At 45.2% G+C, this 27,637-nt stretch overlaps 1 long non-coding RNA gene across 2 annotated transcripts in view; it reads left to right on the forward strand.

Annotated features, from left to right (window-relative positions):
• LOC107133102 (uncharacterized) overlaps window positions 1–27,637 on the forward strand; it is a 595,911-nt gene that overhangs the window by 65,451 nt on the left and 502,823 nt on the right. The window contains exon 2 of one of the 2 annotated variants that reach the window (XR_009490449.1): window positions 1,218–1,356. The exons of the other annotated variant lie outside the window; for it this stretch is intronic. This is a non-coding gene — a long non-coding RNA (uncharacterized lncRNA). The remainder of the gene's footprint in view (window positions 1–1,217; window positions 1,357–27,637) is intronic. 2 annotated transcript variants of the gene reach the window in all.

The following is a 27,637-nucleotide window of genomic DNA, read 5'->3' on the forward strand; positions in this document are numbered from 1 at the left end:
GGGCCCCTGACTTGACCTGAAGCTGAACTTAGCTGGAGGGTCCGGGGCCCAGAGTTGCCTCCTTGTCAGCTCCGATAGCAGCAAGAAATTGCACAATCTTTCTGAGAAAGCTGAGGCTGCCTTACTCGCCTTTCCTGGGATGGAAAGACCATGAGAGGCCCCTGCGCATCCATTCATATTTTCCAAGGATGGGGCATGAGAGAGTGACCAGATAAGACCCTGGCCTTTGTTCACAAACACCCAGAGGAGGTCCTGGGTGAGATAGCAACGCTCCCAGTGGAGATGAAGTGGAGAAGGGTGGCTTCAGATAAGACACCAGCGGAGCAGAGTGGCTGTTTTTCTTGAGTGAAGGCACAAAACATCTGTTAATGGGTTTGTCTGAAAGTGAACTTTTCATTCACAGAACTGGAGAATGCAGAATTCTAGTTTTCAAAACATTTTTTTCTTTTTTTTTTAAATTTTATTTTATTTTTAAACTTTACATAATTGTATTAGTTTTGCCAAATATCAAAATGAATCCGCCACAGGTATACATGTGTTCACAAGGAAAAAGTGTCCATGAGGTGGGACGTGACTTTTCTTAGATTAGCCGGCAAGTCAGATAAAGCTCTGTGTAGCCTTTGGAGCCTCTGACATAGAATCCGCCCTTTTCCCACTCTGCACAGGGTACCACATAAGCCCTGCATCCCAATCCTTCATCTTTCCCTCCTGTCATCTCTGTGCACAGCTATTCATTCATAGACCAACCCATCCATCAATTCACGCATTTTTTTTATGCGTACATGCACCACCATTTATTAAGGACACAAGGAAGGCCATGACAGCTCTTCAAAGAGTAGACAGTGTAATGGAGGGGACACTCAGGAGTGCAGGGCAGGGAGGGGGGGGGACCAGCCAAGCGGCATGGGAGGGGACTGTCATGGTAAGGATGCCAAAGCACCCGTGGGCAAGATGGCTTTTGAGCTTCATACAGATGTAGCGGAAGGAGGGGTCAAATGAGCGGCTCTGCCTCTGAGCCAGGGTGGAGGGCAGAGCCGGGAGAACAGACCTGCCTCAAAGGAGGACAAGGATTGCATTTTTGAAGGAAACAATTTAGCATTACACCTCTAGAGGCAGCATGAAGGCTGGATTGAAGAAGCAAAATGTTGGCACCAAAGAGAGAACTTACAGCGGTCAGTTCATCCAACAAGCTGGTAATACATGCTTTGTCTCTCCAGGTGCCATCCTTGGTGCTAGTCACTCTGGGATGCCAAGACGGAACTCTTTCAAGTATAACAGGGTGATGGGGAGCATGGACTTTCCATCTAGACGGTGTTCAAATCCTACGTCTCCCACTTACCAGCTGGGTGGTCTTGGGTGAGTTACTTAACGTCTCTGTGCCCCTATAGCATCGTCCATATACTGGGAATCATCACACTTCATTCCTCACAGGGTTGTTGTGAGGGTTAAATGAGATGATATGTTTCATTGATGATGAAGCTCTTAGAACTTCACTTGGTACAGCAAGTACTCCATCAATATTATTCATTCTAGAAATCTCCATCCCAATGAAATCTATCTCTGTTAATGGCCTTGTGTGTGTGTTTTTACTTTACTACTTCTGTTTTCAAAAGCTCCTTTCACCAGCCTGGAATGACCACTCCTTCCTTTTGCCCATATCCAAATCCTCCTTATCGTTTGAAGCCGAGGAAACTCGGGGAAGGGCCTTGACCCAGATAGACCCTCTCTGCCACTCTGGTTCTGCAGCTGAGTTTCTCAGGACATCACTGGGCCTCTGGGTTTCAGTACCCTGTTCTCTGAAGTGGATACAAACATATATCATATATTTAATTGATTTATGATATAGTGTTAGTTTTAGGAGTACAGGAAAGTGACTCAGTTATATGTATATACATTTTTTTCAGATTATTTTCCATTATGTTATTATAAAATGTTGAATATGGTTCCCTGTGCTATGCAGTAAACTCTTGTTGCTTATCTATTTTGTGTATAGTTTGTTAATCCCATACTCATAACTTTTCCCTCTCTGCTTCCCTCTTTGGTAACCATACATTTGTTTTCTATGTCTGTGAGTTGGTTCAGTTTGAGGTATAGATTCATATGTATGCTTTTTTGCACCTCCCCCCATATGAGTGACATTATATGTTTTTTTCTGTCTGACTTATTTCACTTAGTGTGATATTCTCTTCAGTTCATCAGTGTTGCTGCAGATGGTAATATTTCATTCTTTATCATGGCTGAGTAATATTCTACTGTATATATTACTATACATATATATGTGTGTATATATGTATATATAAAATGAGTCATCTGTTGATGGGAAAACCCAATGTTCATAGTAGCACTGTTTACAATAGCCAAGACAGGGAGGTGGAGGTGTTTATACAGATCTGGTAGAGTTCTTGGAAGTGAAATCCTCAAACTCTGGCAGGTATTCAGTGCTTAATCAATAATAGATATTATTGAGCCAAATCTTGCCAGTCCTTCCTGCCTGAACTTCCCCCTGGACCCTAGTAATTATTGATTCTAATGTTTATCTGGTTAGTTATTGACCATGTAGACCATGTAGTAATTTGTACCACCTTTCCTCACTACTTGCTTGGAATTACTATTGGAAACTTATGGACCCTTAGCTTTTTGAACACACCTAGCATCCTCCCTTTCTTAGCTCGTGGCTCAGTGGTAAAGAATCTGCCTGCCCAGTAGGAGACACGGGTTTGATCCCTGGGTTGGGAAGATCCCCTGGAGAAGGAAACTGCAACCCTTTCCAGTGTTCTCACCTGGGAAATCCCATGGACATGGGAAATCCTGTGGAAATCCCATCCACGAGGAGCCTCATGGGCTATAGTCCATGGGGTTGCAAAGGGTCAGACATGACTTAGGTGACTAAACAATAAGTAACCTCCTCACTGCAGTGGGGTGTCCTTGGGGGAGACCCTCCACTTGACTACAGTTTGCCGAGCAATCCAGAGCCTCCTCTGTTCCAGGAGCCTCGCGTGGGGCTTGGATTTTCCAGCACCTCATTGCCTTTCCATGGCGGTACCTTGCCCTGCTGGCACAGCTGGAGCTTCACAGTCCCCCTTCTCTCACGACTTGTGTTTTGTTGCATCTCTAGCTTGGCACAGTGCATGCTCCCTCCCTGGCTGTGGACTCTGCTGGCTGCCCCCGTCACCAGCTGTGAGGCTGACGCCTGGCCCTGGGTCCAGAGCTGGGCCAGAGCAGATAAGGGCCTGTTCTCAGAACCAGCTCACTGATCGTTGGATGCCTCCTTCTCTTTTTCTCCTCTGTGAAAACAGGAGCCTTGCAACTCTGTTCCAGGAAACATTGCAACGGCCTGTGCCCTGGACGTGGCCTCACCTGAGATAAGGCCTGGGGGTGGGCTCTAAGGAAGGAAAAGCTACAGCAGAAAAGAAGGTCTCATCTGTGGAAAGATTCTTCAGTCAGGGAAACAACCACCTCTGGCAACCATGGCCAGGAGCCTGGGATGGGCGGGAGCCTGGGCTGCCCGGGGGCACGTGAAGACCAGGCTTGCCCCCAGAGGAGGGGCTGATGGCTTCTTTGCCATCCCAGGCATGTGCCTCGGAGGGGTGTGGGGGCTCCTGCACCCAAAACGGAAGCACCAGGGCCCGTGATGACAGCTCTCCAAGGCCTCAGCCGTGGAGCTGGGTGGCTGGGGCTGTGGCGGCTGGCGCAGACAGGCCCTGGACAAAGTGTGATCCAGGTTGCATCACTCAAGTTGTCTGGATCTCACTTTCCTGCCTAAAAAATAAATGTGTCATGTCAGTGGTTTAAACATCTTAAAAAAAAAAAATCAGAATGCTTTAAAGTTTTTTTTTTAACAAAAAGGAATTGTATACATATTCCAAGTTTGTAAGTCAGATAAAAAGAGAAGCTCTTTCCTGCCCTTCAGAGCTACTGCGTGGCGTGTACCCAAGGTGCATATGTGTAAAACTGGCTTCCCCAGACAAGATGGAAACTCCACGGGCTAGTCACTCTCAGCTGTCTCTTCTAGGTCTCCCAGGCCACTGCGGTGATGCTCCCTGTCAACAGAGCTGGCGGAGCAGTGCTTGCGTACAGGGACAGGGGTCAAAATATTTACCCATGATGACCCAGTCACAAACTGAATAGAAAGGATGCTGGTTAGTTAACTGGCTGGACGTCAGTCATGTTTTTTTTTGGTGTTAGAATCATATGGGAGGTGTTTTCAAAGTACATTCTTTGGGTCTCATTCTGATTCCTTTGAACAAAAATTTGGGCTATTATTGATATTAAAAATTTTTTTTTTTTTACTCAAAATTTTTTATTAAGTATTGTTGGTGTTTACAGTGCTGTGTTAATTTCGGCTGTATAGCAAAATGACTCAGTTAGACACGTACTCTTTCACACATGCTTTTCCATGATGGTTTATCACAGGATATTGATGTTGAGTATAGTTCCCTGTGCTACCCAGTAGGGCCTTGCTGCTTATCTGTCTTAGATGTAATAGTTTGCATCTGCTAATCCCAAACGCCCAGCCCTTCTCTTCCCCACCCTCCCTTCCACTTGGCAAGTCCGAGTCTGTTCTTTATGTCTGCGGGTCTGTTTCTGTTTTATAGATACGTTCACTTGTGTCATATTTCAGATTCCACACATAAGTGATATCATATGATGTTTGTCTCTTTCTTTATGACTTCATGTAGTTTGCCAATATGCCAATCTCTAGGTCCAGCCACGTTCCTGCAAATGGCATTATTTTATTATTTTTGGGGGCTGATTATTACTCCATTGTATATATTGTTGTTGTTGTTTGGTCGCTGAGTAGTGTCTGAGTCTTTACAACTCCATGGATTGTACCACACCAGGCTTCCCCGTCCTTCACTATCTCCTGGAGTTTGCTCAAATGCATGTCCGTTGAGTCAGTGATGCTATCTACCTAGCTCGTCCTCTGTCACCCCCTTCTGCTCCTGCCTTCAATCTTTCCCAGCATCAGGGTCTTTTCCAGTGAGTCGGCTCTTCACATCAGGTGGCCAAACTATTGGAGCTCCAGCTTCAGCATCAGTCCTTCCAACGAATATTCAGGGTTGATTTCCTTTAGGATAGACTGGCTTGATCTTCTTGCAGTCCAAGGGACTTTCAAGAGTCTTCTCCAGCACCACGGTTCGAAAGCGCCAATTTTTGGCACTCAGCCTTCTTTATGGTCCATGACTACTGTAAACACGATAGCCTTGACTATGTAAACATTTGTCAGCAAAGTGATGTCTTGGCTTTTTTATATGCTGTCCAGGTTTGTCATAGCTTTTCTTCCAAGGAGCAAGCACCTTTTAATTTCCTGGCTGCAGTAATCATCCACAGTGATTTTGGAGCCCAAGCAAAGAAAATCTGTCACTGTTTCCAAGTTTTATCCATCTATTTGCCATGAAGTGATGGGACCAGATGCCATGGTTTTTGTGTTTTGAATGTTGAAATTTAAGCCGGTTTTTTCCACTCTCTTTCACCCTCATCAAGAGGCTCTTTAGTTCCTCTTCACTTTCTGCCATTAGAGTGATATCATCTGCATATCTGTATATATTAATATGCACTGAATCTTCTTTATTCATCTGTCAATGGGCATTTAGATTGTTTCCATATCTGGGTTATTGTAAATAGTGCTGCTGTGAACACAGGCGTGCATGTGTCTTTTTGAATTATAACTGTATCTGGATGTGTGGGGGATTTGTTGTTCAGTTGCTCAGTTGTGTCTGAGTCTCTGCGACCCCATGGACTGCAGCATGCCAGGCCTCCCTGTCCTTCACTATCTCCCGGAGCTTGCTCAAACTCATGTCCATTGAGTTGGTGATGCCATCCAGCCATCTCTTCCTCTGTCGTCCCCTTCTCCTCCTGCCTTCAATCTTTCTCAGCATCAAGGTCTTTGCCAATGAGTTGGCTTGCATTTTGAATAATATCCAGACGAAATAGGTAAATTTACTCTCTCCCAATGAAACACTAAGACCTCTATTCTTGCTCTTTTGTTGGGTGAGTGGTGTCTGGGGGTTATCCACAGAATAAAAAGAGACTGAAGTCGACCCTGAACACAGGACAAGAATCCCACCAGGGATACCATGAAGCATGTACCCTGGGATGGGTTTCAAGCTGAACAGTCCATGAAATAGGAACTAATTGATTTCCTAGGGCTGCTTGAAAAAATGACCACAAACTTAGTGGCTTGAGAAAAACTCTAGAAATTTAATCTCTCAGAGGTCTGCTGGCCAGAATCTGAAATCCAGGGCGTTGGTAAGGCTGTCCTCTCCTGGAAGGCTCTGGGGAGAAACTTCTCCTCTTTCAGGTTATGAAGACCCTGGGCGTCCCTTGGCTTGTGGCTGGATAACTTCCTTCTCCACCTTTGTCTTCATACAGACATCTCTTCTCTCCATCTCTTCCCAGCGTCTCTTACAAAGACACTTATTGGTGGATCATCCAGGGTGATTTCAAGATAGCTAACTTCATTACATCTACAAAGACTTCTTTTTCAGTTAGGCTCCCATTAATAGGTGTTGGAAGTCAGGATGTGGACATATCTTTTGAGAGGGGAGCCACTGGTCAACCCACTATCACACACTATTAACCCTGTTGTGGAGATGAGGACACCTGGATTCAAGGCATGGGGGTGATTTGTCCCTGGACACTCAGCTGGTGGGTGGCAGAGCAGGGCTGGGACTCACCCTCAGGCTTGCTTTGTAGACAGTCTTTGGCAGAACATGAATAGAAGGAACCTCAGAGAACGTGGGCCCGTCCTTAGCGATCCGGCTTGCAAAGCTCTGCTTTGCCCACAGAGGGCACTCAGTGTCAGTCTGTTACGGAGGTGGTGACCGGATCTGATTTGGCCTGAGTGGCTGCGGGGGCTGGCAGTAGTAGTGATGGTGCGATCCGGCTTGCAAAGCTCTGCTTTGCCCACAGAGGGCGCTCAGTGTCAGTCTGTTACGGAGGTGGTGACTGGATCTGATTTGGCCTGAGTGGCTGCGGGGGCTGGCAGTAGTAGTGATGGTGCGATCCGGCTTGCAAAGCTCTGCTTTGCCCACAGAGGGCGCTCAGTGTCAGTCTGTTACGGAGGTGGTGACCGGATCTGATTTGGCCTGAGTGGCTGCGGGGGCTGGCAGTAGTAGTGATGGTGCGATCCGGCTTGCAAAGCTCTGCTTTGCCCACAGAGGGCGCTCAGTGTCAGTCTGTTACGGAGGTGGTGACCGGATCTGATTTGGCCTGAGTGGCTGCGGGGGCTGGCAGTAGTAGTGATCGTAGCAGTAGTGTGTGAGTTCAGGCGTGTCCGACTCTTTGCGACCCCATGGACTGTAGCCCGCCAGGCTCCTCTGCCCATGGGATTCTCCGGGCAAGAATACTGGAATGGGTTGCCATTTCCTTCTCCAGGGGATCTTCCCGACCCAGGGATTGAATCCGGGTCTCCTGCAGCGGCAGGCGGATTCTTGACCTCTGCACCACCTAACTGACCTACCTTCCTCTATATCTTGAGCACAGTGCAGAAAATGTCAGACAAGTGAAATTTCATGTGTATAGGAAGATGCTGTGTCCTTACTCCCACGTGTCTTTCTGGTGTCTACAGCTTGTAGTGAGCAGCACTGCACCGACGCCACGGAAAAGGGCTGTTTGGGAAGGCTTCCTCAGTCTCTTCCTGCCTCCTTCTTTCCTTAACGCACTTCAGATCAGTCATGCTGCTGAGTGTCCCAAGGATGTGAGGTGAGGTTAATGATGCTCTTCCTGCAGATCTCAGAGTGTTTCCAGGTTTTGTTGATTTAGGGGGTCCTGTTGAAGCCAGGAGGAAGGAAAAGATAAAATTTCGAAGCCTGTTCAAGCCCTAAGGTTTTAGGAAAAATGTAATCATGTTTTACAGCACCAGATGTAAGCACATATTGTAACTGTGAGGGCAACGTGAAGTAGGGGACAGGCATGTTCTTTTCCTTAGGAAGAGCAGGGCTTAAACTTCAGCTGGAAGGATGGAAGCTAGACAACAGTCCCTTTGTGATGTCAGGGGTTCTGTTTCATGGGAAAGGAGCCTGAGACCGACTTCTCACGCACCTTCTGAGGCACCTTCTCAGGGGGAGTTTGGAAACCAGGAGGACGGTGGGGCTGCCTGGGGCGGGAATGAAGGGTGATGACACCTTCTGACGTCAGGAAGACTTTCCGAAAGTAACGCCTGTAAAACCTTGCAGTTATTGACTTGGGAACCCGAAATGGCCCCAGAACCAACAAAACGGAGGCTGAATCCTCAATAGTCACCAGTGATTTAGAGGTCTTTCTGCCTGGTTCCCTGGTGGCTCAGATGGTAAAGAATCTGCCTGCAGTGCAGGAGACCTGGGTTCGATCCCTGGGCTAGGAAGATCCCCTGTAGAAGGAAATGGCAACCCACTCCAGTATTCTTGCCTTGAGAATCCCATGGACAGAGGAGCCTGGCAGGCTGCAGTTCATGGGGTTGCAAAGAGTCAGACACGACTGAGCAACTAACGCTAACACTTTCACAGTGGTTGGCGCCCAGTAAGCATTTAGAGGTTCTGACACACAAACGGGAAACCCTGTGATCCTCGTGTATGTGGCATGGAGAGAATGGAAAAGCCCCAGGTTTTGGTAGGAGAGTCCCGATGTGGTTGAAAAGCAAATGCTTTCTTGTGTTTCAAGATGAAGGCAGATTGAAGCTTGATATTTTTGTTCATCACAAACTTGAAGTCAAGGCTCGGCTCAGTGGAGCATTAGAAGGCCATTGTTTTCTGGGATGGTCGGTCTTGGGCCTGGGGTGTCGAAGGACCCCAGCCCCCTGGATTTTCTTCTGCTTCTTTGGGAGCGGCCCACCACTAGGCCAGCTCCCAGTTATCTGAAACACCCCTTGGGAGGCAGATACTTGAGACCCGTTCCAAGTTGAAAGTGACGCTCACGTGATGGGTCTGCCCTGCTCTGCGACACTGCAGCTAATTCTCCCAGTCGTGGCAATTCTCCGAATTCCTGGACATGATCAAGTGACCAAACAACTTTAGGTCAGCTTCAGGAGAAAGCTGTCTCTGGAATGTAGTGTGAGAGCATGTGAAAACCTCAAGCCCCGAGTTGTGTTATGAATGTCCATATTCTTTGCAGGCAGCTCTTTTTAGGGAAGGAATATACAACCCTTAAAGTCGAAAGGCCTTCAGTTAAAAAAAAGAATCAGAAGTGCAACTCAATGACCCTTCGGTAAGTGGCGCATGTTCGTATTTTGGGAACTCAAATCAATGGAAATACACTGAACTGCCTTCAGCACATTTTTGTAAGCATGTTTGGAACATTCGTCGCTCTAAAGCTGACCTCGTAAGAGGCATATGTGAATCCTAACTCCAGCTAGTGCTAGAAGCTTCTAGCACTAGCTGGGTCTCTTACTCACTCTGAAACAGTAAGCAAACCTCCTAACTTCTCAGGAAGTCAGTTTCCCTATTTCTAAAATTAGTTGGCTTCAGAGTTTCCTTCACTATTTAAAATTCTCTAATGTATTTTCAAGTGTTAGATGAACTAAGATACATCACCATTGATGGATCCATCACAGAATTTGTCAGGATCTCTGATGTTTGTAGAGTTCTTCCTATTCTCACTTGTTTAGAAGCTTCAGAGCGTGGCAGGAGGGCTGTGTGTTCCTCCAGCATACAGATTAGGGAGCTGGGGCTCAGGTCAGTTAAGTGTCAAAGCCAGACCACTCTGGCTGGTGGACAGACAAGGTGAGATAAAACTCCTAGATCTTCTGATATCTAGTTCAGGTATCTACCAGAGTTCTTCCCAGTCTTGCCACTTAAAGTGTTGACAGAGCAAGAAGCCATAGCTAGTCTCTGCCAGACACAGATTCCCACTGCATTTGGTCTTCTGTTTGCGCGTGCTCAGTCCACCACTAACGGTTGCTCCTTTACCTCCATTTTTCCATCTTTAAAATGGGTGATATCACATCCAATGTTTGATACCATATCCGAGGATACTCGTACATGAATACTCTTGCTTTCTTCATTTTGTTTGAATTGTTCGTAAATGGAATATTCAGCATTCATTACAAATTCATTACACATGATGCCTTGTAGGTGCTTGGAATGCTGGAAAGATGGTTGTGGTATGTTGCTATGGGAAACAAACGGTACAAAGTAACATGTTTTGTACAAACTCTTTCTGTATAAAAATGCACAGAAAGGTATAGGAGGAAGTAAGAAGGATCATCACAGGTGGGCTAGTTATGGTTTGGGGCATTCCTGGTACGACCAGTGCTTTTCACTTCTTTGTTGCTTTTCTGCCTGCGTGATAAGTCACTTCAGTCATGTCTGACTCTTGCCCAGCAGACTCCTCTGTCCATGGGTTCTCCAGGCAAGAGTACTGGAGTGGGTTGCCATGCCCTCCAGGGGATCTTCCCAACCCAGGGATCAAACCCACATCTCCTGTGTCTCCTGCACTGGCAGGCAGGTTCTTTACCGCTCATGCCATCTGGGAAGCCCTCGATTTTCCTTAAATGTGTAAGCTGACTATATGTTATGTGGTAATTTGTTTCTTTAAAAAACTTTTCTTTTAAAAGTGTGCAGGTAAGGACTCTTTGGGGGAGAAAATCGGATAACCAGTTTACTTCTAGGTGGCGCTTGAATGAGACCCAGTCCCCCAGTTTTTCCAGACACAGATTGTATCTCATCTCCAGTAATCGCTGATTAACCCTCTTTTAGTTCAGCAAAGACAGCCGCTTTCAGCTGCCCCCTGGGTCAGTGGGATGCTGTCGCCAAGCGCTTGGGGGCCCAGGGGCTGCATCTGCCGTTTGCCTTTGCCAAACAGCTGTGCTCGGAGCCAGGAGCAGGATAACACTCACCTGCAGGAAATGTGGGTGGTGAGCTTGGTCTGCCGGCTGGGGGACAAAGAGCGGACGGTCCCACTCCAACAGGTGGGCCGGCCAATCGAGCAAGGTCTAGAGCCATGCGAAAAGCATGTCTGTTGCTCTGAGTAGCAAGCCAGAGTGCCTCAGCTATTGGATAAGACCGCGGGCAGGATGTTGTTGCAATTTGGCTGAGAACCCACAGTCCCTGGGCTCAGGACTTGCAGCACAGAGGATCCTGAAAGGGTGTTTCCCCTAGCTCGCTAGTAGAATTGGAGGGAGACAGAATGAAACCATGGCGTGCACACAAGCGGAGGCGTCAGTTGCACGCATAAAGGCATCAACAGAACACACAGATTCACTGCTCCGGTGTATTTCTGTCACATCTCTCTCAGTCTTTTCAGGAGCAGAGGGGCTACCTTCCTTTGCTCTTAGTGAGCATTGGCTCCAAAACTGGAAACCGAAATCACTTAATTGCCTTTCGGAATGTAATTAAAAAAACGGATTGAAGTATAGTTGATTTACAGTGTCGTGTTTCTACTGTACAGCCAATTGATTCCGTATGCATATATGTATATGCACCAAATGAGATTTTAAAACAATTTTGTATTTGAGTGTATTTCTGGTTGCATTTTGTTTCATGGCGAGTGAAATTGTTTTTCCATTTCTGAAAGCAATAAATAGTATTCTTTCTATTTTCTATTGGAGTGGAATCGAATAACAATATTGTATGCCATTTTCAGGTGAACAGCAAAGTGGTTCAGTTATACCTACCCGTGTATCTATTCTTTTTCAAATTCTTTTCCTATTTAGGTTATTACAGAGTATTGAGTAGAGTTCACTGTGCTATACAGTACGTCCTTGTTGGTTATCTATTTTAAACATAACATTTGTGTACATGTCAATCCCGAACACCTGATCTGCCCCTCCCCTTCACCCTTCTCCACTGGTGACCATAAGTTTGTTCTCTAGGTCTGTTAGTCTATTTCTGTTTCATAAACACATTCATTTCTATCATTCATTTATAAAGATTCTGCATATAAAAGCTTCTGCATATAAGCAATACCGTATGATATTTGCCTTTCTCTAGTAACAGTATTAAGAGTACATTGGTGTAAGTTAAATAGGATCATTTGTAATGTTATTAATAATGTAGTTAGAATGTGTCATTGGTAGAAATCTTTAAAGTGATGCAAACCACTGTTGCTTCCACCATTCCTCCTCCCTGGGAGTTGAAAGACAGGGGCTTTGCTGTCTCACCTACTAACTGCGTGCATAAGTCGGTGGCTCCCAAGGTTGTCTGAACACTGGAGTCACCTGGAGGAGGCGTGGGCTTCAGAAACTCCCGCTGTATGTTTCTTCATCTCCAGAGATTCTGAGGGAGTAGACCTACGGCACAGCCAGTGTGCTGGAGTTTGTAAAACAGCCCCAGGTGATCCTAATGTGAGGAGTATTGGGAACCACGGCCCCAAGCGAATTCTTTGATCTCCCAGAGCCTCAGTTTCCTTATCACCCAGGGGAACTGGGTGTCTACGAAGCAGGGTCTCTGCCCTTCACATTCTTAAAGATGCAGGCGAACACCTTCAAGTAAGTAGTTCAACACTTTCTCCCTGAAAGGGACTGCGGGACAGTAAAGGCATCAGGGTTCTAGAAGCAGGGGAGAATGTCAGGTCTGTCTGGGTCTGTTGGTACAAAAGGAAGAAGAAGAAACAGAAAATGGAGAGGAGACGGGTGCCTCCCAGAAACTCCTCTCTCCAAGCCAGCTTTGCTGCTGCAAGTTCATGTTTTCAGTCAGGAACAGAGTGAGCTGGGGCAGAGCTCAGTAAGAGCTGGGTCTCGGAGGTATAGGCTCCCGTGGGCTAGAGTTGTGACCTCAGAGAAGCCACTTTATCACTTTGGAGCCTCAGTGTCTCTACCGGGGGCTTCCTGGTGGGTCAGATGGTAAAGAGTCCGCCTACGATGCAGGAGACCCGGGTTGGATCCCTGGGACAGGAAGATCCCCTGGAGAAGGAAATGGACAGAGGAGCCTGGTGGGCTACAGTCCAGAGGGTCACACAGTTGGACACGACTCAGCGACTGAACACACTGTATCAGGAAGATGACGGGGTGAACCCATTGGTTTATAAATTCCCTTCAATTATGCCTGGGAAGAATTGCTACAATTCTCCATGCCCCACCCCCACCTCCCACCCTACAGTGGTTTCCGGGCTTTTTGCCAACAGAATACAAAGTGGGTCAGTAGGTGGCGCTAGAGACCTTTGAATTGGGCTTTTAGGGCTCTTCGTTCACCTGATTCATCTCCCCCATTGGCAGTCCTGGGAATGCTGCCCTGGCAGGCGTTACTGTTGCTGGGCTTGACAGCTGCTGTCTGAACTTACTCGTTTATGAGCCACAAAGGGGCAACATTTAAAGGAAAAGCATTTCTTTGCAGTTCCCAGCCCCAGGAGGGCACAGCACACTGGAACCAGTTTGGTGCTTGGAGCCCAGTTCCATCTTGCCTCTCTTACAGGGGTAAGACCTCCCCTGAGTCTGATGCTTGGTAGATGTTCCTGCAGTGATGAATCAGTGCGGGATCCTGGGCATGCTTAATAGAACTTCTGGATTCAGAGAGAAACCTGGGCTATTTTTAAAAAGCAAAACCCATTTCTGGGAGGGACATAAATGTGGATGAATGACAGTCCAGCTCCATAAATGAATGAAAAGCATGGAGGTGTCTTGTACATTCCAAGAATTCTGCTGGCACCAAGCTAGAGTATTACATTGCAATGCAAGAAACACGGTGTTTGAGGCCCAAAGAACAAATAACCTACAACGTAATACAGATTTAAAAGCAAGGGCTTTTTACTGAGAGAAAGGATTATTTTTGTACAGGACCTGAGTTTTCTGTTAATAACAAGAGTTGTGGAGTATTGCAGCTAATGCTCCTGGAAATTAAAGTGATATTCATAGAGAGGGTACTTAGAAACGTGTGTGCTAGGGGCAGTTACTAGGATGTTATCAGATGAATCAAAGACCCCTTTCAGTCTTGGGGGAGTGTGCTGGGAGGGCCAGAGGGTGGGGAGAAAGTCTAGGATACGCAGACTCAGATTAAGAGCCCTGAGTGGGCTTTCCAGGTGGCTCTGAGGTAAAGAATGTGCCTGCTAACGCAGGAGACATGGGTTCAAACTCTGGTTCAGGAAGATCCCACACGCCACAGAACAGCTAAGCCCGTCAGCTACAACTACTGAGCCTGTGCTCTAGAGCCTGGGAGCCACGACTACTGAAGCCCGTGTGCCCGAGAGCCCATGCTCCGCAGCAAGAGAAGCCTGCACGTCACAGCTAGAGAGTAACCCTTGCTCACCACAACTAGAGAAAAGCCCATGTAGCAACGAAGACCCAGCACAGGCAAAACAAATAAATTAAAAAGCCCCGAGTGCCTGGTATTTAAGCTGTCGTGAAGTCTCTTGGTTGGCTTCCCCGTAATCCCTAGGGTCAATCTGGTGTGATAAACTTTTTCCAGTGGTCAAGTTTATCTAGGATATGCTTTATCTTGGAAGTTACAGAAACCTCCAAAGAACAGCCGGCTGGGTTTTCCCTCGCTCCTTGCAGAGTGCTGCCTCAGCTTCTCCACATTTACGGTTTTAATGAAGATCTGAAACAGCTGGTTCCAAGCCGGGCCCCCAGAAGCACCATTCCCGGGAGGGCTCCGGAGACTGCCTGTCAGCTCCCAGAACGGTGAGAAAGTAAGTTGAAAATCTCGTGTTCATAGCCTCGCAGTTATAATCATAGCTGCTATTAATTGAATGCCTTCCAAGTGCCAGATGGTATGTTAGGGAGTTTTCACTCATTGCCCTGAAATCTCACGGCAAACCTGCAGGATCCTGTTTTACACCCGGGTTAGTGGAGAGGAGGACAGGGAGACGGGGAAGGCGTCTGCCTTGGTTTCCACGGCCGGAAAGCAGCTGGGCTACACTTCTAACCAGGGTGCCCAGCTCAGCCCTGTTTGCTGAGGACTTTCCTATTAAAAAAAATTTTTTTTTTAAATTTGGCTGTACCAGGTCTTAGTTATGGCATGTGGGATTTAGTTCCCTGACCAGAGATCGAAGCCGGGCCCCCTGCATTGAGTGCTTGGAGTATTAACTACTGGTCTGCCAGTGAAGTTGCAAGACTTGCCCGGTTTTAAGATAAAAAGCCAGGGATGAGGGGTGGGGGTGAGAGAGAAGGGATATACACACACACATATATATAATGTATAAACGTATGGCTGATTCGCTGTTGTACAGCAGAAATGACACAACATTGTAAGGCGATCATCCTCCAGTTAAAAAAATAAAGAACTAAAGGCCCCTTCCCTTGTCCCAGTGACCGCCTGGGTCCCGGCAGCCTGACATCCAAGGGTGTTGGGTTTTGTCTGCTGTGCCACGGTGGTGCCGAGACGTGTCCTTGGCTCCCCTCTTGACCGTCAGCGGTGTGCAGTTTGGGCTCTCTCTTAACACCCCCTTCAGGACATGCTGTGCTCTTCCTTATCTGTCCCCAAGAGCCAGCTCCTCTACTGCTCGGGGCCTTGTCCCCCCTAAGCTGTTTCTGTGGCCCGCTTGCTCTTGCTTTGGCTCTGCCCCTCCAGGGTTCGTCTGTTCCGAGCTTCCCCCGCCGCTGCTTACAAACCATTTGAAGACTTGGACTTGAGTTCCAGCTGGACTCCCTCCTGCCTGGGCACCCCAGGATTCCTGGAGCCTTTGCTCTCTCATCCAAGACAGGATGGCAGCTGTCCTTATCTCCAGACACGGTCATATAGTTGAACTTCAATGCAGGATGTGAAACTGAGTTTGAACTTGAAAGGCACTGCGTATATTGGCTATTGTCATTCCTGGTGACTCCCTATTTCTCCCCCCTGGCCCGTTGGGAAGGACACATGAGTTCAGTGCAGTGTAGACCCTCCAGGCCTGGGAGGTTTTGGGGCCTGGCGACCCGTGGCTTGTGTGTTCTGAGTTTCCTCCCTGCATTTTGTGGATTTAAAGACAGGATTTTGTGAATATCTGAGAAATTGGTTTGTTCAGTGCCTAGTCTTGTATCTAGACTGGTTTTAAGTTGAAAAGGAGGTTGGAACCGTGTATCTTCCAGTCAGCCATCCAGATCCAGCCCTGGGAACACTGGCCCACAGTGTTGTCAATAAGTATTTGTGGCATGAGTGAATCAGTGAGCGAATCAGTGAGCGAATCAGTGAGTGACAGAAAGAGATGGGGTGGACCTTAGAAATGGGAGGTAAAATGGCTTTGTGAGGCTAAAAGTAATCAGTGCAACTAACAAGCTGATCTCTCATGAACACCTTGCATCTTTCTAGAACAAGGTGGCTTGTGAAGATACATATTAAATAAGAAGGGTAATCCTTTCACTTTACTTTTATCCCCTGCTCTAGTTCTTTTCGCCCCTTGATATGGTTATCCCCATCATAACCCCAGTCCTCTTGGCATCATCTAAGCACAGACATGAGCCATTCTTATGGTACCTATTTTAGCAGACTTTAAGCAGATTTTACCCCCCAACCTCCAGCCCCCGCCCCAACCAATCCAGAGCATGGCCATTTTCAATTATTTCTGTTATTTCCTCTGATCTTACTGGTTACTTCTAAGTCTCCATTGCTGGTTTCTTTTTTCTGCCTACCCATCTTAAATTAGACAGCCCATGCTTGGGACCTCTTTTCTCTATCTGCACTCCCCTTGGTGATCTCATTAAGTCTTCTGGCTTCAATTATTATTTATGTCCCATGATGTTCAGATCTGCATTTCTGGTCCAAGCCTCTCTCCTGAACTCATATATTCAACCGCCTGCAGGGCGTTCTCACTTGCATTTGTTATTGTTGCTGTTCAGTTGCTAAGTCGTGTCAGACTCTTTGCAATACCATGCACTGCAGCACGCCAGGCTTCCCTGTCCTTAACTATCTCCCGGAGTCTACTCAAACTCATGTCCCTCGAGTTGATGATGCCATCCAGCCATCTCATCTTCTGTTGCCCCCTTCCTCTTCCTGTTTTCAGTCTTTCCCAGCAACAGAATCTTTTCCAGTCAGTTGGCTGTTCCCATCTGGTGGTGAAAGTATTGGAGCTTCAGCATCAGTCCTTCCAATGAATATTCAGGGTTGATTTCCTGTAGGATTGTTTGATCTCGTTGCAGTCCAAGGGACTCTCAAGAGTCTTCTCTAGCACCACAATTTGAAAGCATCAGTTCTTTGCTTCTCAGCCTCTTTACTTCTTTACTTGTATTTTTAATAGACATCTAAAGGCAACATGTCCTGAACTGCACTCCTGATCCACCCCTCGCCTGCCCCTCCCAACCTGGGTCTCCAGTGGTCTTCCTCATCTCACCTGAGGGTAGCCTTCCTGTTGCTCAGACCATGAGCCTTGGAGACATCCTTGACTCCTCTTTCTCTCTCATCCCCACCTCTAATCTGCCAGAAACACTTTAATTCAGCTTTAAAACATCTCATTTCCTTGATATCAAGATACAGATTATGTCACTTTTTAATATCTCCAGATTGGGAAGGTGCCCCAGACACTGGCATCTTAAATTTCATGAGATGTGGTATAGCAAGGATTTGGCCATTTCTCAGCTCTCTGCTGTTACTGATCAGGTCAAGGTCACCATCATGTCTTATCTGGATGAGGTCTCACCATGTCTCACCATCATGTCTCACTGTCGCAGCCTCTGGAGTGGTTCCCTTCCATCTCAGTTGGCAATCCATTGTCTGTTCTCAAGTGATGGCTTGGTTTGACTCCTTTAAAACACAAATTTAAAAGCTTCTGATGACTTTTTGCCTTGTGAAGGGAATAAAAAGCTAGTGTCCCCTCAACATCCTGCCCCTCTTTCGTATCTACAGCATCCTTACTCCATCCATCCCTCACACGTGTTCCCCAGGCCAGACTAGCTTCACTGCTGCTCAAGAAATTCAGACATACTTCCACCTTTGGGCTTTTGCAGTGGCTGTTTCTATTCCTTGGAACCCTCTTCACTCAGTTATCTGTTTGGCTCACACCTTTGTCTCTCTCAGGTTTTGCTCAAACATCATCTTATCCACGAGGTTTACTTTGACTCTCTAATCAAAATTGCTACCCATCCCACACCCCAGTACTTACCTCCCATTCTCTGCTTTTTGATTCCTATGACACTTACCACTTTCCAGCAGCCTTCAACAGTTTACCAGAGCTTCCCTGGTGGCTCAGATGGTAAAGCGTCTGCCTGCAATGCGGGAGACCCAAGGTTCGATCCCTGGGTCAGGAAGATCCCCTGGAGAAGGAAATGGAAACCCACTCCAGTACTCTTGCCTGGAAAATTCCATGGATGGTGGAGCCTGGTGGGCTACAGTCTATGAAATTGCAAAGAGTTGGACACGACTGAGCAACTTCACTTTCACTTCACTTCACAGTTTACTTATTAATACTTATCTTCGTGTCCTGAATGGAAGCTTCACCCGGGCAAGAATTATCAGTCTGATTTTCCTTCCTAATGTGTCCCCAGCACCTAGAGGAGATGCTCATCCATATTTATTGAATGTGTGATTGAATTTCAGATTCCCTAAGAGCAGCGATAAGATGGAGAACCCCAAGTTGAGCCCGCCACCTTGTCAGAGAGAGCCTGGTGTGGTTTTGGTGATGACAGCAAATGTTGTCCCTCCACCCCTTTCAAAATAAGACTCCCAAAGCTGAAGCTATAGTTGAAAGCAGCAGTGGGGAAGAGGTGCGAAAGATGGCTCATGGAAAATAGCAAAGTCAGCGAAGTTGGCGTCTGAGTAACTTGAGTGAGTCAGAAGCCGGGTGGCCGTGTGTGACTGTCATTAATCACCCTCTTCACACCACATCAGCACGAGGGACGACTTTTGTCTGTACCTCCCGCTTCCAGTGCCATGATGTATGGCCGGGGAAGAGTCCTGAGCACTAATAGTTGAAGAACCCCCGAAGATAAATGCTCATGTCTTAGCCTGTGATGGAAGAGTTAATCATCATGAAGGGTGAATGGACATGCAAACCTGTGTTGGCTCTGGTCTCCTGAGCCTTGACCGGCTGTTCGCCATGTTCGGGGTCCTGGTGACTGCTATGCCAGAAGAGGAAATGGCGCTTGTGCGGAGCTTTGTGACCCCTTGGTTGCATGGCTTTCTGAGAGATTAGCTGAAGATGAGAACACAGGCAGACAGGTATCAGATCAGGCAGGGAGATTCAAATCCTGCCTCTGGGCAACGCCTTCCCCCTCTTTCCCCCTCCGACAGAGAGCTCCAGGTGAGAGTATGTTCTATGGACAGAGAGAAGGACTTGGAACGAGAGTCTCATTTTGCCAAATTCTTGATTCTTTTTAGTTTCCTTCATGATTTATAAAGCGATAGCCTCTAGTAGCTTTACAGAATTTTAGATATCCCCCATGGCTTTAACACTTTTTAGCTCATATGATTCTCTCAATTCTGTAAGGTCAGGGAAGATATAATTACCTTGTTTTACAGACACGCACCGCCCCAAGATTTTGACTTCAAGTCATTTGTCTGGGGTCACAAAGCTAGTAAACAGCAAAGATGGAATAAAAATTCAGCTTCTTGTTTCTGTGTTGTTTAGTTGCTCAGTTGTGTCTGACTCTTTTGTGACCCCGTGGACTGTAGTCTGCCAGGCTCGCTGTCCATGGGATTTTCCAGCCAAGAGTACTGGAATGAGTTGCCATTTCTTCCTCCAGGGGATCTTCCTGACCCCGGGGGTCGAATCTGTGTCTCCATTTCACTTGTGTTGCAGGTGGATTCTTAACTGCTGAGCCACCAGGGAAGAATTTCTTGTTTCCTAGCTCTCCAAAATTTCAAGAATCTCTTTGAATTCAATATTCATTGAAGTGGAGTAATCAGTGATAATCCTCTCAAAGAGAGATTTTCTTAAGAACATGATAGAGGAAGAGAATAAAGACAGTGAGTGACCACAACAGCTGAAGCCTGAGTTACATTTCACCATTCATTCATTCATTCCAAAGATCTATATATATATATATTTTGAGTGCCTGCTTTGTGGTGAATTGCTGTTGTTGTTCAGTCACTAAGACATGTCTGACTCTTTGCAACCCCATGGACTACAGCATGCCAGGCTTCCTGTCCTTCACCGTCTCCCCGGGTTTGCTCAAACTCATGTCCATGGAGTTGGTGATGCCATTCAATCATCTCATCCTCTGTCACCCTCTTCTCCTCCTGCCCTCAGTCTTTCCCAGCATCAGGATCTTTTCTAATGAGTTGGCTTTTCGCATCAGGTGGCCAAAGTATTGTGGTAAATATACAAGTTCAATAAAGAATCATGGTGGTTTTTTTGGGCTTACAGATAACAGCAAGGGCAAGAAGGAGGAAAAATTAATTGCAGATGAGAGAAGAGAAGATTCAGGAAGAGATTCAGGGAAGTTTCAGCTGAATCTTAAAAGATGCTGAAAAATTAAAAATTTTTTTGCTCTTTTCTTCGTTATTAGTGCCAAGCACTCCCTTTGTAATTTTTGCTGAAGATCCAGTTATGCTGTTTCCAGGAAGGACACTTTCCTACTCATCACATTAACATGCTGACCTGGGAGGAAAGACAGACTAGTAGAGGCCTTTTTTGGTTTGGTCCATGAGTGTAAACCCAGGTAAATCTCAGAAGCTGGGATGATTAAGAATGCCCTTCTTGCAGGATGGCAGGGTTGCTCTTTCTGTAGCATATTTGTTGCCTGTAATAATTCAGTTTTGCAAAGAGGACAGAAGGGGAGACAGAAACTTTCTGGAAACTGCCCCTGAGATGTGGGAACGGATGTGAACGTTAGCCTGAGCAGTTTCATGAGCCAAAGCTAGGGGAGCCACCTACTAATTTATTAGGTTGTGAATGAAACCTTTCTCATTCAGAGGTCACGTATCTGGCCACATTGATTATGGGACAAACATCTGAGAACCAGGAAATGGGCAAAAAATGACTTGGGGATGTCAAAGCCAGTATCGTAAAGGCCATTGAGTAAAGCCCTTTCTTTCTGACTTTGGTGCAGAACTTTTTTTCCTTAAGAAACAGTTCTAACTTGGCAACCTGGTTTCCCAAGACATAGCTGATTAGATACAGAAAATTAAAAGGGTGAAGGGGAGAGGTCTGTAAGATTCAGCTCAAGCAAGCTGCATAAAATCCAGAGACCTTGACATTGACCAACCAGGAAAATGCAGAGAAAACTCAGTAAATGGCCCATCTTCTGGCATTTCATGCAAAGACAACAGCGAACTATGCACGCTTAAGTCTCTTCAGTCGTGTCTGATTCTGTGCGGCCCTATGGACTGTAGCCCGTCAGGCTTCTCTGTCCATGGAATTCTCCAAGCAAGAATACTGGAGTGGGTTGCCATGCCCTCTTCCAGGAGATCTTCCTGACCCAGGGATCACACCCGCATCTCTCATGGCTCCCGCATTGTGAAGCGGGTTCCTTACCACTAGTGCCAACTGGGAAGCCCCAACAGTGTGCTGTTAGTAAATTCCCTTGGCTGTTGTCATGCAACGAGAAATGACCATTGATCACTGAACAGGATTAAATTATGTTTAATGCCCCCAATTTACAAAGCCAAGAGAGGCGAGACACTTTTCCTTTCAAGATAGCTAAGATATTTAATTCATATTTAAAAAATTAAAAAAAATTATATAATTTGGAAAAGCCACTTATTTGAAATTCCTCTCGCTTGATAAAACTAGGTTAAAGGAGGACTACTATCTCAAAAGGCAGCTATTTTCAAGGGGCCAACTAAAACTTACCTGTGTGTCGAGAGTCTAGAGAGCCTGAGAAGGCAGTGAGTGCAAGAAAGGGAAAGAAAGGCTATATTAGGTATAAGCCGCCTTGAATGTTGAGGTATGGTTTCATGTAGGTTTCCGGGAAGCCTAGTGGAAGGAGAGTTTGGAGATTTTAAGAGAGGTGAAGTCATGGAGAACAGTGGTTACTTCCTTCTTTGCACTTAGCGTTGTCTGTTTTGTTGATTTTTAGACATTCTTGTGTCTAATAGTGTGTCTGTGGTGCTCTTAATTTGCACTTCCATGATGTCATAATTTTGAGCATTTTTTTTCATGTACTCATTGGTCATTTGCATATCTTTTGTGATGCACATCTGTTCAAATGGTTTGCCTTTTCCTTCCAAGTTTGATGGTTTTGCTTATTTTTTAAAAATTTATCTTTTTTATTTGGCTGCGGCATGTGAACTCTAGTTCTGGCATGTGGGATCTGTTTCCCTGACCAGGAATCGAACCTGAGCCCCCTGCAATGGGAGCGTGGAGTCTTAGCCACAGGACAACAAGGGAAGTCCCTGTTTTGCTGATTATTGAGTTGCAAAGTTCTTTATGTATTTCTGAATACAAATCCATTGTCAGATAGATGTGTTATGAATTTTTTTTTCTAGGATTGCCTTTTCATTTTTTCCAATGGTGTCTTTAAAAAGCAGCAGTCTTAAATTTTGATAGAGTTTAGTTTATCAATTGTTTTCCTTATGTCTTATTTTTTCGCCCCAAGAAATCTTTGTGTAACTCAGTGCTACAAAGATTTTCTCTTGTGTGTGCTTGTGAAAGTTTTGTAATTTTAGTGTTACATTTAGACTTATAATCTATTTCAAATTAATTTTTGTGAATGATATGTGGTAAATGCTGAGGGTAATTTTTTCCCGCAGTTGAATATCCAGTTTTTCTAACACCATTTGCTGTGAAGGCTACTTACGGTCTTTTTTTGTTGTTGTTATTTTAATTCTAGCTTTTTTAAAAAATTTTATTTTATTTTTAAACTTTACAATATTGTATTAGTTTTGCCAAATATCGAAATGAATCCACCTCAGGTATACCTGTGTTCCCCATCCTGAACCCTCCTCCCTCCTCCCTCCCCATACCCTCCCTCTGGGTCGTCCCAGTGCACCAGCCCCAAGCATCCAGTATCGTGCATCGAACCTGGACTGGCGACTCGTTTCATACATGATATTATACATGTTTCAATGCCAATCTCCCAAATCTCCCCGCCCTCTCCCTCTCCCACAGAGTCCATAAGACTGATCTATACATCAGTGTCTCTTTTGCTGTCTCGTACACAGGGTTATTGTTACCATCTTTCTAAATTCCATATATATGTGTTAGTATACTGTATTGGTGTTTTTCTTTCTGGCTTACTTGCTGTGGTACTTACGGTCTTACCATTAAATAACCTTGCCTTCTGGGTCAAACACTAATTAACCAGCTCAAGTATTCATTTATTAATTCCCTTTTCTTCTCCTTAGATTTTTAAGTCTGTCCTAATGCCAGTTTCACATGGGTTTTGATTAATATAAAATTTTAATAATTATTGAACTTAGATAGTGCTAGACTCCAACAATTTCAAGATTGTTTTGACTGTTCTAGGTGCTTTGAAGGTTTTTTTGTTTTTGTTTTTAAATGGAGGCATTAAGAAAACTTATTTATTCATTTGGCTATGCTGGGTCCCAGTTGTGGTGTGTAGAGTCTGTGATATTTGTCGCCGCATGTGGCAATCTTTTAGTTGTGGCATGTAGGATTTTATATAAATTTTAGAGTTAGTTTGTCAGTTTCTCCAAACAAAAAAGCCTGCTAGGATTAAGATGAGAATTGTGTGAATCTGTTGATCAGTTTTGGAGGAATGACCATTTTAACAATATCGAATCTTTCAATCCATGAAAATCAGCACGTCTTTCTATTTATTTAGGTCTTCTTTAAATTGTATGTACAGGTCTTGCATATAGTTTAGATTTATGTCTATGTGTTTCATATTTATGATACTACTGTAAATGGTATTTTAAAAATTCTCCTGCTGATGCATAGAAGTACAATTTATGACTGTTTTCTTAATGTGGTCTCCTACCCTGTGACCTTTCTATTTTTGTAGATTTCTTCAAGATTTTTCTTATGTATGACCAGGTCACCTATAACTAAAGACATTTACTTCTCCCTTCCCAATATTTTTGCCTTTTGTTTCTTAACCTTATAACACTGCTGTGACCTCTAGTAAATTTTGGTTGAAAATGTTGAGAGTAGATATTTTTGCCTTGTTCTCAAATGTAGAGAGAAACATTCAATAATTATTATTATGGATGATGTTAAAGTAGGTTTTTCATAGATGTTCTTTGCTTGAGGAATTTCCTTCTAATCTTAGTTTGTTGAGAGTTTCTTTTTTTCTTATTATGAATGAGTTTTGACTTTTGTCAGATGTTTTTTTCTGTATGGATTGAGTTGGCTATGCTTTCTTTTTTTCCCCCTCTTTCTTCTATTGATATGGTGAGTTGCATTGATTAATTTTGAATCTTAAAGGAGCTTAGAATTCTTAGGATTGGCTGATTGGTACCTCCTGTTTTAAATTCCTACCATGGTATTGACCCCCCCTTTTTTATATGAAATGTAATTATATTTCTTACAAAATTATGTCAACAAAAAGACAATACAATATAGCTGTCAAGATAGAAACATATGAAACCATATTACTGTATGCATTTTTGAAATGGACAAATGTGCAAAGATTTTAGGTTTAATGTTAATTCCTTATTGACCCGCTTTTTAAATTAGCTATAAGGTGACTTTTTTTTAGATCCTAAAATTGCACACATGATCTGAAATGATACCACTTGATATGAAAGAGACAAAGTTGAGTTAACTCAGTTTTCTTATCATCCCCACAGCACCCTATTATTTTTTAGCCTGTAAATTTTATAACAGATTGCAATGGTTACTTTCCTGTCCTACCTTAGTATCTTCCTTTACTAGATTTAAATTTTCTAAGAGCTTGTACTTTATCTTTCTCATCTGATGCAAAATCATGATAATATGGAGAGGAATAATAGCTATGAAGAGGTGTGTTGCCTCTATTACTTCTAATTCCCCCCAAACCCTACTAGCTTGCCCTTCTTTGCCCATTTAACAGATCCCAGGTCAGTCACCTAGCTGGTGGGCACAGATCCATAATTTGACGCTTGTTCTCTTTCCTCCTTGTTGCAGAATCTCTTACATGATAGGCTATTAAATGATTGTTGGCTGATTGGCAGAAGGAGTAAATGAATGAATGAATGAATGAAAGTAGCTTTCCCTTCTTTTTTTCATGAATGGAGCAGGTCCACCTAATGAGAAAAAAAATCAGCTTGGAGACTAGCCTGTTGGCAAGGCATGAGGGAGGGGGAAGGGAGGGGGAGGGAGCTCTTGCTAAAAAAGAGAAAAGGAAGTGTAAACTATAAATTTAATTGACAGGGTTGCATCTCTGCGGTTAGACGTTGGGCACTTCATCTTGGCATGACTATTATATAACAGGAGGATGGAGAAAGGCCGGAAAGTATTGCTTCCTATTACATAACTCTTACTCTGTGCCTGACAGCATTTCTGATAATGAGAGAACAGAAAGTATGCCTCTCTCCAAGGGAAAGGCTCTCAAGCTCCTTGAAATGGAATTAGTCTGGTCTTGAGCCGTTTAGAGCGTTAGAGAGCCACTGATTTCCTCAGGCTGTCTCCCTGGCCCCATGTCTCTGCAGCACCCCCTCCCCAGGAAATGTGTTATATTCACATTCCTTACAATCACTCTTAAGACCTTCTAAACATGTGGTCCTGTAGAACCCCAAGAGGGATTTCTAGTGGAGAACGCACTTGGATGTTTGAGTTTTTTCCCCTGGGTCAAATGGCCCTGGCTCAACTGGGCCATGGGTAGTTTTTCTTTTCTCAGTTTGGTATTTTGATGATAAGAAATAGGAACAGTCTTCGAAGAGTTCCTACTCATCTGGTCTGCGTGTTTCATGATGCTGTGTGATACAAGAGGGCTGGGAGCTCTGTTGCGGCCTCTTAGCAGATGGCTCTGAGTTGAGCCACCTTGAAGTCAGTTAGGGTCAGTCTTCAGAGCACCCAACCTATCGTGCTTTCTGTTTGCGCCCTTCCCTTTTGACCTGTGCTCAAGCTGAAACTCCAACACCTTGGCCACCTGATGCAAAGAACTGACTCATTGGAAAAGACCCTGATGTGGGAGAGATCGAAGGTGCGAGGAGAAGGGGACGACAGAGGATGAGATGGTTGGATGGCATCACCGACTTGATGGACTTGAATTTGAGTGAACTCCGGAAGTTGGTGATGGACAGGCGTGCTGCAGTCCATGGGGCCGCAGAGAGTCGGACATGACTGAGAGACTGAACTGAACTGAACTTTTGACCTATGAAGACTGTTCACTGCCCCGCAGTTGTTCTGTGTGGATACATCAAGCCAGATGCACCCAGGCTGGAATCCTTCATCGTCTTTCCCCTTTGTGCAAGCCTCTAGCAACCTCCAGTGGCTCCACCGTCTTTACCATCTCTCTGGAATCCAACCCTATCTTCAGCCCTTCCCTGCTGCCTCCATTTGCCAGCCACCTCGCTGGTTTTCCTCCTTTCACTTTTGTGTTTCTAGTGTTGATTTACCAAGCAGTGGCTGGAGTTAATATTTTCAAACTTGGAAATTAAAGCATGCCATAATGCTGCTAAAGTGAAACTGTTAGTCGCTAAGTTGTGTCTGACTCTTTGCAATTCCAGGGACTGTAGCCTGCCAGGTTCCTCTTGTCCATGGGATTCTCCAGGCAAGTGGAGTGGGTTGCCATTTCTTTTTTCAGTCTATCTTCCCAACCCAGGGATTGAACCTGGGTCTCCTGCACTGCAGGCAGATTCTTTACCATCTGAGCTACCAGGGAAGCCCCGTATTGCTGCTAAGATTCCTCCAAACCCTTTCCATCCCAATTAGAAGATCCCACCTCTTCCACATGCCCTTAATGTGCCTGGGGTCTGATCCTGTTCACCCTTTGACATTATCTGCTACCACCTGGTTCCAGACATATTGGACTTTCTGTTCCCCAGATACACTTTGTCTCAGGCTCTTTGTTCAAGCTCTTGCTACTGCTTGGAAAACTCTCAGGATCCTGGCATGGCTGGTTCATCAGCACACTGGCCTTACCTCAAATGTCTTATTTTCCCGTGCTACTCAATCTACAGCACTCTCTCTCTATCTTATTAATTTTACTGCTTTATTCTATCCAGAGAATCTACCTTTATCTCCAGACTTTTTATTCCTCTCCATGTATTTCCATGTTTATTGTTTTTCTCAGGGGCTGGCAAAATACTGTGGGTCAAATCAACCTTGCCCATTGTTTATAAATAAAGTTTTATTGGAATGCAGCCATACCCATTTGTTCACATATTTCTAGTGGCTGCTTTGGCTCTGTAAGTGCAGAGCTGGAGTTGGGACAAACTTGTTGGCCGCAAAACCTAAAATATTTACTTCCTGGCCCTCCACAGAAGGCATTTATGGACCCCTGCTCTTTCCCCCGACATGCTTTGTGCACTGCTGTTTCCTGGGAAGTTCCAGGTATATGGTGGTTCTCAATAAACATTCATCAAATGAATTTAATGAGTGAAGGAACACAGGTTGCTGTGGCTGGTTTTGACCCTGAGTGTGTATGTCTCTTGAACCCATACATCTTTCAGGCAAAAGAACTAATAGCTCCACTTGTGTGCGCATGAGTGTGCACAAACACACAGCTTCTCAGGTGACTCAGTAGTAAAGAACCCACATGCCAACGCAGGAGGCACAGGAGACGTGGGTTCGATCACTGGACTGGGAAGATCCTCTGGAGAAGGAAATGGTAACCCACTACCAAATTCTTGCCTGGGAAATCCCATGGACAGAGGGGTTTTGTGGGTTACAGTACATGGGGTTGGGAAGAGTCGGGCACAACTTGGTGACTAAACGCACACACATACACACACACACGCATACATATTTGAGTATCTGGGGGCGAGACCCCAGGGAGGCAAAATGGACATGAGGGAGCTTTTGCATCCACACACATCATCATCCCAAACCT

This window comes from Bos taurus, chromosome 14, assembly GCF_002263795.3.
Source record: "Bos taurus isolate L1 Dominette 01449 registration number 42190680 breed Hereford chromosome 14, ARS-UCD2.0, whole genome shotgun sequence".
NCBI classification, from domain to species: Eukaryota; Metazoa; Chordata; class Mammalia; order Artiodactyla; family Bovidae; genus Bos; species Bos taurus.